Raw genomic sequence first — 12,337 nt, 5'->3', positions numbered from 1 at the left:
CTCCATAGAAGTCATCCCTGACCATTTTTCTTTCTAACTCTAGAACTAATAGCATATTCCTGGGCCAGCTCACCTCCACAGATGGTAAGTTCCTTTGACCATGTCCTTCTCCATAAACTACAGGCCCTGGAAAGACTGTGAGATTCTCCTTTCTCCCAGTCTGAGGCCAACCTCATTTTCTTCCCAAGAGATTGAGAGTAAGATCCTCTGTCTCCTACAAAGTAGGTAAATATCCCACCTTCATTCCCAGGGCGAGACTGGGCCCTATGACCTGGCTGGCAGTCACATGGTCAACAGTATATTTCCCAAATACTGTATCAAATCTCCTCTAGTTCTTTCATAGCCTTTCACTTCCAATGTGAGATGAAAAGAAGATCAGGCATGTACATTCCTTTCTGTCAAATAGGGGCTCATGATCTCAATAGCATATACTTGAAAAAAAATACACAGACATCTCCTAAGAAATGAAGACTTTGATAGATTGTCCTTTTAAAATCTATGTTTAGAAAAGCAATCTACAAGAGCCTGAACTTGCTCATCATATGGCTGATCTACAGTACTATTCAAAACACTCAACATTTCAGTCTATATTTGAATGATATTGCTGGTTCAATGTTTATCCACGAACAGTGAGGCATACATACTGACCTGACATCTGCAATACAGTACTGTGATTCAGAGCATAGACAGAGAGGCCTCTCTAATGGACCTTCTCAGAAAATGAAAGACCTTCTCCCCACCCCAAATTCCTACTTCCCCATAGAAGCAGAAACTTTTCATTATTCTCTAAATGGAAGTTTCTCAGCTTCACCAGCTTTAAAATCTAGAATGACCTGCAGGTAAACTTTTGGCTGGCAACTTTAAAATAACTGTGCCTCTTTCACCATGTCAAAGTTTGAGAAGAATACTATAAAACCTTTAACAATCATTGCCACCAAAAGGAATACGACTTGAATGTGTAATTACTTGCTTTGCCCACAGCCCCTTTGGGAAAGCCTGCCCAAACTCGAAGAGGCCACTTTATATTCTGCTTGTTCTTGGCTTTCCCTTTCCCCAACATATGTCTAGACCAGATCTGGACACTTATTCAAAGGCCAGCTATGGACCAATCAAACCACCTGACTCCAGAATTTAGAGTCAGCACCTCTGGGCAATGATAGGAATTTGAGTTGAAATGTACAGTCAAGGATGGAGTAGGTTTTATGTGCAATATATCACTCATGCTGAAGTTATAGGGAGCAGAAACCACAGGCTGCAGAAAAAGCAGGCTTGCAGGAGAGGAGTACAAAGCAAGAGACCATGCTAAGCATATGTTTGCAGCCCATGAGCCAACACCACGTGTCGCCCTTAAAGGAGATGGGGAGAGAGAAGCTGCCTCCCTTGCTAACATCACTGACTCTCTGTGTAGGCCCAGCTGCTCTCTTGCCCTGGATGCCAGGACATTGCTCCTTGTAGTAGAGACTGATTTTTCTATCCAATACCCATTCTTCCTTTCTTGGTTTTACCCAATGTGATAATATACATAACAAAAAGCCTACATCTCCCTCCTCCCTTTATAGCTAGGAAGAGCCACAGCCTAAGTTCTGGCCAAAGAGAAGTAAATGGAAGTTGTGGGGTGGAACTTCCTGGAAGGCTCTTAAAGAGGGGGAAGGAAGCTGAATACACTTTTGGACCCTCTCTCCCCTCCCTCTAATTGTCACCTGGAGGGCAGAGTTGATGGCTAAAGCTCCAATTTAGAGGTAGATTCCTTGGCTAAGGATGGCAGAGGAGAAAGATGGAAGGTGGTCTGAATTCCTGATGACAGTCAAACCAAAATACAAACCCAAGACTATATACCTTCCGATTTCTTATAATGAGAGAGAAAACAAACTCTTCATGCCAACTTTGCCTCCTTGAGAGCCAGAGGCAGTTGGCGGTTCGGTGCCCTCACAGAGCCAGAACGCATTCAGCAAATGTTCCATGCTAAGCATGCATTTGCAGCCCATGAGCCAAGACACAAGCCCTCCCTCACTGTGCTCAGTGCCTTCCAGGGTCCCATGTCCACAAAGAAAGGTGGAAGAGCAGATGCTGATGACTTAGAACAGAGCAGAGTATTTGGTGGAGTGGTTATCAAGGGTATCAAGGTGGCCCTGTCGGGTGCCCCTCCTCCAGGACTCCAGGTGATTATGTGAGGTGCCTCTTCCTCGGGCTCAAGGTGGTCGTCGTGCTTATTGGTAAGAGCACTAGTACGCACACGTGTTTTAAATGCATCTGAGAACAGTTTTCTGCCAGAGTTGCCTGCAGGCCCTCTTTCACTGTTTACAGGAAAGGGGAGGGGGAGGTGAAATGCACAGAAGCTGAAAGTAGCATGAGTGACCTGATGTTAGAATCCCAGCAATGTGAAGAAGCTACAATCAATCATGGAGGAGAAACTTTAGAAGATGATGAGGAAAACATCAGGAGACAAGGAAGCCTCTCTGCTTCACATCCTAAAACCCATAATGCCTGTTTTTGTTTTTGTTTTTCTTTTTCTATTTTGAGACAGAGTTTTTTGCCCAGGCTGGAGTGCAATGGCACGACCTTGAGTCATCGCAATTTCTGCCTCCTGGGTTCAAGCGATTCTCCTGCCTCAGTCTCCTGAGTAGCTAGGATTACAGGCACCTGCCACCACACCTTACTAATTTTGTATTTTTAGTAGAGACAGGGTTTCACCATGTCGGCCAGGCTGGACTTGAACTCCTGACCTCAGGTGATCTGCTTGCCTCGGCCTCCCAAAGTGCTGGGATTACACTTTGTGAAATGGGGGGCCGGGTGTGTGAGCCAAGGCACCCGGCCCCCATAATGTTTGTTTAACCCTTTGTGACTAAAGACTTTCACATCTTCCCACTTAATGGCTGCTGCGTATAATGGCTCACACAGGTCTCAACACAGCGTATAGGACTCTCATAGATATGAGAAAATTGTAATAGAAGCCGTCTGGAATACAGAAAGTACATTAAAATAGCAAGGGATTGGCAATCCCACCAAACAGATCAGACGATGAGAATTTTCTACTACAGTTGAAAACTGTATGATGTGCCATAAGCCTTGTTTTTTGCTATGTGAAAAACAGCCACAGTCTGAAATGAAGGGTAGTTAGAATAATCAGTAGTTTTCCATCCTTTTTGATGAATTTCGAAAGTTTTACAGTAATAACATGTCTTGAATATGCAATACTAAACATTGAAACAAACTTTTCATAATAAAATGCTAAAAAATGTAAAAAGAAGTTTGTTGAAATAAATTTGGCAGTATCTAGTAAGGTTGAACATAGGCAAACCCTGTAACCCGACAATTTCCTCATAAGCATAAATCCTAGAGCAGGAGATGGCAAACTTCTGAAAGGGCCAGAGAGTAAATATTGTTGGCTTTGCAGGTCCTAATTTTTCCATTGCAACTACTCAATTCTGCATAAATAGTGCAAAAACAGCCACAGATGATATGTAAACAAATTTGAATGACTATATTCTAATGGAGTTTACTTACAAATACAAGTGGTGGGCCAGATTTAGTCAATTGCTTCTAGAGAAACTCATGCTGATGTATGCCAAAATATGGGTACAAGAATATTACTGCAGGATCATCTCTAAAAGACCCAAACTAAAAACAACTAAATGCGAATGTCCAAACATTAGTAAGATAATTTCAGATAATGATAAGAAGATGATAAGAAAATAAAAGATTGGATAATAGGCTAGGTGATGATTTGGGATGGGGCACCAGTGTAGATGGGGTTGGGAGGAGCCCTTTTGAGAGGGTAATGGGTAATTTGACAACTCATTGATGAGAAGGAGCCATCCAAGCAAGTATTTCAAGGAAAGGGAGTTCCAGGACGCTGCCATTTAGATGTTTGTCCCCCCCAACCCTGTGTTGACACTCCATAAATAAACCACAGTATATGTATCCACTGAGTATCAAATGGCAAATCAGATGATCCCTATAGTACATATTACACTCTTTTAAGAGTCATTGGGTGACTTAAAATGTTGAGCAAAAGTAGCCAGACCCAAAGGAGTATATTCCTTATGACATTTGATTTTGTAAAAAACTAAACAATATTGTCTAGGAATGTATCTTAGGTGAAAAAACTGTCCAATAAAGCAAACAGGGAATTACAATGAAAGTCAGAAGGCAAGAAACGATGGTGACCATTAATGGCTTCATAGAAGGCTTTGGGCGCTGGCAATGTCCTGTTCCTCAACTTAGGTAATGGTTACGTAGATATTCACTATTTTATATTTTACAGAAATCATACACCTAGGTTTTTAATCCAGTTTTTTTGTATGTGTGTAAATTTTATAGAAAAATGTGGGGTTCTGTTTAATACTGACTTTCCACCTATACAGTGCTACACATGACAGATGTTAATGTATAATGTTTAGTTCTCCCGGGAATGAAAGGTGCCACTCGTAGCTTTTATTTTCTGTGTAAGAGCAGGTGTCTGTCTTGCCTTATGGCTGGGAGCTGAGGCTGACCAGCAATATGAACCAATCAGAAGCATATTAGCCAGTGCTTTGTACCCACGTCCTTTCACATGCATGTAACATAATTGCTTAGTAGTTCATAGGCTTTTTATTTTGTAATCTGCAAGATACTAATGTGCACACCCTTGAGAAAAATGTCTGTGCATTGTTCCTGTAAGTGAAATCAGACATTGACTACATGGCATTCTGGAGTAGTTGGGGTCTGCAGCTGTCTTCCCTCTTTTACTCTGAAAAATATTATGAAATTGAGAAGTGCTATCTTTGATAGTGTCTCCCGGGAGCAGAGCACGTGACGAACAGACTTCCACCGTGGAAGAGATGGGTGAGGAGGTTAAGTAAATTTTCTTTGTGTAGTTCCCATTAAACTTCAATCAGAGTTACAGAAAGAAATTTCCTCCAGGCAGCTGCGAATACAGGTATTGGTTTGACTTTAATAAAAGTCATAACTGATCTCTCTGAGGTCTCTCGTGGAATGAGCTCAGCAGAATTCAGGCAGGTCCTTGAGAGGAAAAGCATCCACTTAAACATCGCATTACCCTAATGATCCCATTCCAGAGCTGCCGTCCCGTTATTTTAAAGGTCTTCATTTGCAAATTGTGGTATTGGAAAGTTTTCTTTTTACATTATTGCAGAAAGCGGGACGGATCTTTCTGAGGGCCACATACCTATTTACAGACTCCCTCTCCTTCCAGACCAGAGTAAGGCAGCAAGGTGGAGGCTGCTTTGCACCTTCACATCATTGCTTTCATTAAACTACCCTGTTTAAAGCAACACCTGCTTTGAAGCCAAGACTGCTTTTAATAAGTTTTGTTAAGAAAGGAAAAGAAATTCTCTTATTGCTAAAGAATAGCCCTGGTCAAGATGGTCAAGATGGCAATCAGGGTGATGTCATCCCAAGGCACAAAATCTCATCCATTTAGTTTTTATCCAACAGATCTTTTCAGGGTACCTGCTGTGTGTCAGGCACTGCTCTGGGCCCTCAGATATAGCAGGTATCAAGATAGAGAAGAAATTTGTAATCCAGTAAGGGAAACACCCAAGGAACAAACAAAAAAGTTAGATAATTTCAGATAATGATAAGAAGATAATAAGAAAATAAAAGATTGGATAATAGGCTAGGTGATGATTTGAGATAGGGGCACCAATGCAGATGGGGTTGGGGGAAGCCCCTTTGAGAGGGCGATAGGTGAGTTGACAACTAATGGATGAGAAGGAGCCCACCATACAAATATTTCAAGAAAAGGGAGTTCCAGGATGCTGTCGTCTAGATGTTTGTCCCCCCAAACCCTCTGTTGACGTTTGATCCCTAATGTTGGCGGTAGGGCCCAATAGGAGGTACTTGGGTCATGGGGGAGAATCCCTCATGAATGGCTCAGTGCCCTCCCTGCAGGGAGGTGGGGAAGTCAGTGGGTTCTCACTCTATTAGTTCCTGCGAAACGGGTTGTTGAAAAGAGCCTGGCACCTCCTCCTCTCTCTTGCTTCCTCTCTCGCCACATGATCTGCACACACCGACTCCCCTTTACCCACCGCCATGAGTGGAAGCAGCCTGGGCCCTCGCCAGAAGCGGATGGCGGTGCCATGGTTCTCACACAGCCTGCAGAACCGTGAGCCAAATGAACAGCTTTTCTATAAAAATTACCCATCCTCAGGTATTCCTTTATGGCAACATAAGCAGACTCACCCACGGGAAGAGGGTATAGCAATGCCCGGTGCTTAGGGGAAGAAGTTTTGTGACACGAGAGTGTCCTGTGTGAAGAAAGGGATACAAGGTGCACTTGGAAAGATAGGCAGGGCGTCCTGCCTGCGCCGTGGAAAGGGTTTAGATTTTACCATAGGCGAAATCGAAACTAGAGGGGAAAGGGAGGGCCCACCGAGAACCATCCCAGCAGCCCGACCACAGTTAGTCTTCACTGGACACCATGAACCACGCTGTCCAAACTTTCTTCGCTCCCGCCAATACCGACCCTCCCCCCACCTATGAGATGCTGAAGGAGGAGCATGAGGTGGAGGTGCTGGGGGCACCCCACAATCCGGCTCCCCCGACATCCACTGTGATCCACAACCGCAGTGAGACCTCCGTGCCCAACCATGTCATCTGGTCCCTGTTCAACACCCTCTTCATGAACTCCTGCTGCCTGGGCTTCAGCGTTGGCCTACCCCATGAAGTCTAGGGACAGGAAGATGGTTGGCGACCTGACCCGGGCCCAGGCCGATGCGTCCACCACCAGGTGCCTGAACATCTGGGCCCTAATTTGGGTCATCATCATGACCATTCTGCCGATCATCATCCCAGTATTGATATTGCAAGTTTATCGATAGATCAAGGGGAATTATCCAGGCCAGGGGCTCTGCCTGTGGCTGTTTCCCACGTACTCCACCTTCCATTCCTCATCCTGCCCCCCAGCTGAGTCCTGTATCAGCCCTTTATCCTCACACACTTTCTACAATGGTATTCAATAAAGTGCACGTGTTCCTGAAAATAAAAAAAGATTTTACTGTAGGTGCAAAATCTATTTTTTAAATATGCAAGTAAACATTTCTTAGGATAATGTCTAGCTTTCTTTCTAGAGTGTAAAGAAACTTGGATGGATGTGAGGGAAAATGTAAACTGGCCCTGACTCCTGGTTTGGCCTCTTCACTTTTGCATAACTTTGGGTAAGGTTCCCCAGCGTCTCCAACCCTATCTGTAAATTGGGCATAACAACAAGCACTTCACAGAATAGTGGTGAGCGTTAAATATCTGTGAACAGACTCCGCCTGGTGCTGACCCTCTGTGGGCACTTGATCATTGTCAGCAGAATCTTCCTCTGAATGACCCCATGGGCCTGCTTATGCTCTGGGGAAGTCTTTTTTTTTAGTAAAAGATCATTGTTGAAATTGAGGTTAGGCCAGTGATCATCCATCAAGAAATATCTGAAGATATTAACAAACCCTGGGCAGGCAGTCTTGGTGTAGGGAGGCAGGCACTCAGTTCTGGTCCTGGCTCTGCTGATCACTAAGCCTGATCACTAATGATCTCAGGAAACCTAGCCTCCGTTTCCAAATCTGAAAAACAGGAATCATCATCATGATTCTGGCCCTGGTTTACCTCCAGAGTTATGAGGGTTTCAAACAAAATAATGTGTGTAACCATGAGGGCTTTTCGCACAGATGAAATGTTAGCCTCACAAGCTCCTTTTGCTAATGCTTCCCTCTCTTTCCAGTGAGGTCAAACTTCTAAAACCCTTGAATAAATCTCGAGGCAACACTAAGAGTTGAGGGAGGAAGCAGGCCACTCCCTTTAAGCTTTACCCTGGTCTTGTTCTACACTGGAATTAAATTTCACTTATGAATTTCCTTGGGATGTTCTGTAATTTACAGTAGTTCCCCCGTATCCACAGGGGCACATTCCAAGACCCCCAGTGGATCCTGAAACCACAGATAAAGTGGAACTCCTAGATACACTATGTGTTTTCCTATACATATATACCTATGACACAGTTGAATTTATGAATCAGGCACAGTAAGAGATTAACAACAATAACTAATAATAAAATAGAAGGATTATAGCAATATACTATAATAAAAGTTATATCTCTCTTCTCTCTCAAAATATCTTATTGTACTGTATTTACCTATTTTCAGACTGTGATTGACCACAGGTAGCTGAAATAACAGTGAAACCACAGGTAAGTGGGGACTACTATATACTCTTTTTTTTTTTTTTTTTTGAGACAGAGCCTCACTGTCACCCAGGCTGGAGTGCAGAGACGTAATCTCACCTCATCACAACCTCTGCCTCCAGGATTCAAGCGATTCTCATGCCTCAGCCTCCCAAGTAGCTGGGATTACAGGCATGCACCAACACAGCCAGCTAATTTTGTATTTTTAGTAGAGATGGGGTTTCACCATGTTGGCCAGGCTGGTCTCGAACTCCTGGTCTCAAATGATCCACCTCGGTTTCCCAAAGTGCTGGGATTACAGGCGTGAGCCACCACGCCTGGTCTATATACGGTTTATCAGATTTAAAATCACTTTAGTCTGATTCTTCCAGCATATGTCCTCTCTTTTTGGAGGGTAAGAGAAGCCATCCCAATGGATACCCATTCTAATTCCTCTTTCCCTGTCCACTTTCCACTTTCTCCTTTCTGCAAACCCAGAGCCCACAAACCAGTGTGTACTCTGGGCCATCCAGGAGTCTCATCAGTGTTGTGATAATGACACCATCTGTAACTCTGGTCAGCCCAGTTGACAAAGGAGGTGTCGATGCTGTGGGCATTCCAGTTTCTTTGCCTGATTAGTAGGGGTCCCCTTGGTTCAGAGCAAAGAAATTTCAGCTTCTCTTCACTTCTGCCTTTTGCCTGAGTGAAGGGACACAGACAAAAGAGGCATGGCTGGGGCTAGGAAGGGGTGAGGGGCTGCTGGGAGTGCACCTGGCAGAGCTCAGCCTTAGACAGAAGGAGTGAAGGGAGGCTCCGATGGGCTGGAAATGGAGAAAGTTGGAACAACTCCAACACTGCATCAGTAGATAAATCTACCTCTGCACCTAAACAGAGATGGGGACCTAAGGGACAAACAGCTGGGCTGTGGACACTTGGGAGAGAAGCCATGTCAATATAGAATCAGCTGAGTTTTGGTTTTGGGGTGTGCGTGTGTGTGTCTGTGTCTGCATTTATTTCCATCTCTTGCTGGCTTGGATGCAGGTCTGCTTCGGTTCTGGAAATGAAGATACTGGTGGGGGGTGGGCAGAATTATAGAGAGGGCTGGGGTCTCTCCACAGGGAAGCCTAAAAACATGCATTCTCCTATTTGATAGCTAGGACAGTCCTATGCAATAGGATAGAACTGATCATTATTCTCAGTAACAGGGGAGAAAACTGAATCCAAAGTGATTAAGGACTCATCATTTGAGATACCGTTTATGAAAGGCTGGGCCTCTGCTTAAGTGAGCTGGCTCCAGTCTTGTGTCTCCTGGCCAGTCAGGACTACAGGAGGCCCTCATGCCACCTGCAGCACCAGTGCCACCTCTGCCGCCATCACCTGCACCTCAGAAGCACAAATGAGAGTCCAGACTCCCAGGAATGATGCTGACTGCTCGTTAACCAAAAGAAGTAAACCCATGCTCCTGCCTATTTAAAGGAACAATTTGTACTGATTAAGAAAGGCATTTGTTCAAGTCTGCAAATCCTTTTAAGAACTAGGATCCACTTCTGTGCTAAAAAGGCTTGTGCTCAGAGCTTCTAACTGATGATAATTACTAGTCAATTATTCTTTTGTGAAGCCCTTGGGCCCAGCAGAGCACCTTGAGGGGGTGGTGCCTGCAGGCCCAACTCTGCCAACCAGCTCCTCCAGCATCTCACATTAGGAACTGGAAACCAAGCTGCTGGGCTCCCAGAGGGACCAGCAATGGGTCCCAAGCTGATCTGAAGCCCACATTTTTTTTTTTTTTTTGCCAGATAAAATACAGGTGTGCCAGATGGGACACACTTAACTAAAAAATTACATGTCATTTATCTGAAAGTTATATTAAACTTTCACTGGGCATTCTACATTTTAACTTGCTATATCATTTCCCACGAGCCGGCCTCTTGTCCTTCAGTTGTGAATGACCCCTTGGGTAAGAATGCCTTTTCTCCTCTGGACTTCCCATGCTTTGGGGGCCCCAGAATCTCTGGGGATTGTAGGGGTGTCAATATAGATTGATGTCTTCTACCTGCCAGGCTGGGTACTTCACATATTCTAACTCATTTTAATCTTCACCACACCCTCTGAAGTATGTATTCTTAGCTCATTTCACAAATGAGGAAATTGAGCACCAGAAAATTTTCCTAACATTCTCAAATTTGCTCCCCCATAAGTGGTAGGACCAAGATTTTAATCCGTGTGTATGGATTGAGGGAGGGAGTGAATGCAACTCTGTGATGTGACCTCTCCAAGCCTCCATTTCCCACATGAAATGGGAGCTGATCACAATGATACCAGCTGTACAAGATTAAAAGTGATGCTGTACTGATGTAATCACCCCAGAGCCTGGCACATGGTTGGTACATGAGGATGGTATTTAGGCTCTCTTTCACTTTCTATGTTTGATAGATCCAAGGCCATCTAGTGCCCATGACAAGACAGTGAAGCCTAGAAGTTTCCATTTGGCAGAAGCAGCAACTTTAGGGATGTAACTGAAGACCAAGAAATCCTTACAGCTCAGCCCTGCGCCACTCAGTGATTCTGTCTCTAAATGCCAGCTTTGTTATCTATAAAATGAGGGATAATTGTGCTCAAAACCTCAGAATATAAAGTGATGGGTTAATGGTTCCAAGGAACTTTTGATGTCCCAAATCTGAGTAGTCCAAGACTGATGTGCATGTTCTCATCAGCCCCTGGGCATCTCCCAAACTGTGTGTGCCTCATGGAGGTACTGGGCAATCAGATCCTATCCTGATGGGGAGGATGATATTCCTCAACCTTCCATACAGGTGGTCCTAGGCACTGCCCTTCAAACCATCTTTGCAAAATTACAAAAGTGAGCGCAATCTAATATAACTGACTCTACCTTGCTTCTAACCTTACAGGCTAACTTGCCTTTGCTCATCCCTGCACATAGGCCAGGCTAACTATGGGAGGAATGTGGTTTGTAATTTAACTTTAAAGAAAGAATGATAATAGTTCCTTCCCAAAAATAACTACCTCTTTATTCAGGGGCCAAAAATCGCCTTTATAAAACTAATGAAAAGCCACAAGTTTAGAATTATGATAGAGGCCTGAATTTTGCTACTATGTAGGCCTAGTAAAATACTAACTAGTCATTGTTTTCTAACTTGCTTATCTGTAATTGCTTAATACTCAGGAGTCACTGCTCAGTGGTCATAGATTTGTAACTTCCCCAACTGCCCCTATAAATAGCATTGTGAAACCTAAGACTAATCTTCGAAATATCTTTCAGACTTTGCATTCCAGTGAACCAACTGATGCCATCCAGACAAGTGACTCCCACCCAGGAACTGACTCAGTGCACAAATACAGTTTTGATACTCCTACGATTCCATCCCCAGCCCAACCAATCAGTGGAACCTATTTCCTAGCCCTCTGCCCACCAAGAAATCCTTAAAAGCCCTAGTTACCAAATTCTCAGGAGGGGAATTTGAGGAATAGCTCACATCCTTCTTGCTCAGCCACTTTGTGATTATTAAACTCTTTCTCTGCTGCAACACCTGCTGTTTCAATTTATTGGCTTTTTCTGTGTGGCGGGAAAGAAAAACTTGAATGGATTCTTCTTTCCCACCACACAGAAAGAATTGTGACACCCTCTCCCTACCTGTCGCACTTCTTTCTGTGTGGTGGGAAAGAAGAATCCATTCAAGTTTTTCTTTCCCGCCACACAGAAACTATGATATGTTGCCCAGTTGGACTTCCTTTCAGAACCTACACAAGCTCTTTCTGGGTAAGTCATGTCCCCTATCTTGGGGATGGGTCAAGTTCTAGGTCCCAACACCCCTTGTCAGCCCATTGGCCTGGGCCATGGTAGTTGGGGTCCCAAAAAAAACACAGGTGAGCAAGTAGAAAGAGTTCCAAGAACTGTTGTCCTCAAATGTCTTCCTAAGCCTTCTCTAGAAACCCATGGAATGTGTGGCTTGAGAATAGTGATTGAAAAAACTTCTGTGCCTTACACGCATGTCTCAGAGGGCTTCCAATTCCTATTATTGCAGTAACTGAGCATCTGGTTGCTGAAGAAATGACAGAGAACAGGATAATTAAAGCCCAAGGGCCTCCCTAAATGGTTAGCAAGGTTAAAATACAAATAAATAGTGTGGAACCAGGTACATAGGCAGGCTAGATGGTAGGACCTAAGTAAACAGGGTG

General features: G+C 44.1%; 1 pseudogene; it reads left to right on the top strand.

Annotated features, from left to right (window-relative positions):
• Positions 1–6,421: 6,421 nt before the first annotated feature.
• Positions 6,422–6,986, top strand: LOC116529621 (annotated as a pseudogene).
• Positions 6,987–12,337: the final 5,351 nt, after the last annotated feature.

This window comes from Sapajus apella, unplaced genomic scaffold (genome assembly GCF_009761245.1).
Source record: "Sapajus apella isolate SASKATOON/1434 unplaced genomic scaffold, GSC_monkey_1.0 scaffold62, whole genome shotgun sequence".
Lineage (NCBI taxonomy): Eukaryota > Metazoa > Chordata > Mammalia > Primates > Cebidae > Sapajus > Sapajus apella.
This window is presented reverse-complemented; position numbering and strand designations above follow the sequence as displayed.